This window comes from Lathyrus oleraceus, chromosome 6, assembly GCF_024323335.1.
Source record: "Lathyrus oleraceus cultivar Zhongwan6 chromosome 6, CAAS_Psat_ZW6_1.0, whole genome shotgun sequence".
NCBI lineage: Eukaryota > Viridiplantae > Streptophyta > Magnoliopsida > Fabales > Fabaceae > Lathyrus > Lathyrus oleraceus.
The window spans coordinates 138,664,514-138,666,321 of record NC_066584.1 but is presented as its reverse complement, the minus strand read 5'-3'; the positions used below and the strand labels follow the sequence as shown (position 1 = coordinate 138,666,321).

Here is a 1,808-nt window from a genome sequence, read left to right as displayed (position 1 = left end):
CTGTCTCCTTTCCAAGAACTCAAGAGCTTGTTGCGACCAAAACACAGTTCCAAATATCATAACTGCTTCCTAATGCATAACTAGAGCTAAATAATATAAAACTGTCTAATTAGCTCAGACCAATCACTTTGAACCTCTAGGCCACCACTCATGATCTTTACTAGTAAGAGGTCATATAGATTTAAGACGGAATACATCCCACACAGGCAGTTTAATTGGAACAGTACCACATATAACTGGTTGTACATAGTTACTGGTTGTAAACAGAACTATACTAAGTGCACAAGTACCTGAGTTTGTCGCTTTGAGATTAAAAAATATAGGACAGAACCGGACAGCTACAACAGCTTTGCTTGCGCAGGGAATCTGTATAGCAGGCCTGCATATCAAGGTCAAATAATAAAGCAACATACATAACTAACATATTTTGGTAACTTGATTCATTAGCTTAACATGAATAATTGAACATAATGATTCATTCTAGATACTAAATGATTAAACACATGCTTTGGGTTTGTATAATATCTAAGCTGAAAGACATACCGAGAAAGATCTTTTCTAGAAAATATGTAAGCTGCATTAACAGATTCAGACGCAGTACCGATTTTGTAAGAACCTGAAATGGGCAAAGACGTGAAGTTTTCAATTAGACGCAAACCATGTAATAAAAGCTAAGCAAGAATTTATCTATAAAGGAAGAAAACAACATATATGGTTCCCTCAGATCCTCAAGACCTCCTATTTGCTCACCACGATACTCAACAACCTGCAGACAAGCACATGAAAAATGTACATATAGTCCATCAGGGTTCATTTTACACTACAGTGACCATCTTAAAAATTCACATAATATTAAAACATCATTTTACAACATTAAATAGGATTGCCAAAATATGACTGTAGCAGACAAAGTTATGCCAAAATATGAATGTACATTTTGAAGTTTAACTGTTCATTCAAACCAACATGTAATAGGATTGCCAAAATATGAGACATTGCTCTAAGTTCTTGAAACCATATCACATATATCACTGTAGCAGACAAAGTTATTCCATTTGAGTATCCAACATTTAACATCAAAATCACTTTCTGAAATTTCAGTAATAGTTAGAATATGAGGATACAATGGTGCAAACATATCAGTTCATTCCTTCCTACTTTCTCAGCAAATTTAAACAAATGTTGAAAAGGCACTGATTCTATTAGAACTCCCAACATTATTTCTAAGTCAATGGCGATGCAAGTTACAGAATATCATTTATATCAGAACAAGATGAAACTTTCGGTAAGTTACAGAATATTAAGCAAACATAGTCACAAACTCTAATAATCGATACTGACAAATAAATAACCCATAATGTAGCAATGCAAGTCCATTCAAACCAAAATCGACCACCTATTCTTTGACTTCTAGGGCAAAACAGAAAGACACGAAAACCTAACCTTAAAACGCAATGAGATTTCCAGGTATTGAATCCTTCTCTTTCGAATGCAGTCTCTTTCAAATTTGCAGTGTTTATCGTTGAGATTTCCAGGTACTCTGTGGAATTTTTTCCAGGGCAGCGAGAGCTTCGAACGAGAGAGAGAGTGAAAGAGGGATTTCTGAAAGTCAGGGATTTTGTAATATTAGATTTATTATAATTTTTATAAATGACCTATGAGAGCGCTTTTACCTTAAAAGCGCTTTCATAAGTGTGAAACCCATGAGACCTATAAGAGCGCTTTTACCTTAAAAGCGCTTTCATAAGTGTGAAACTCATAGATGTGAGACTGAGACCTATAAGAGCGCTTTTACCTTAAAAGCGCTT

The 1,808-nt window shown here is 34.8% G+C and overlaps 1 long non-coding RNA gene across 1 annotated transcript; it reads right to left on the bottom strand.

Moving 5' to 3' along the window:
* Positions 1-287: 287 nt before the first annotated feature.
* On the bottom strand, positions 288-1,505 carry LOC127097618 (uncharacterized). The gene is made up of 3 exons (XR_007793108.1): positions 1,444-1,505; positions 544-766; positions 288-379 (listed from the first exon to the last, which is right to left on the bottom strand). It is a non-coding gene; the product is annotated as an uncharacterized LOC127097618 (long non-coding RNA).
* Between the last annotated feature and the right edge of the window lie 303 nt (positions 1,506-1,808).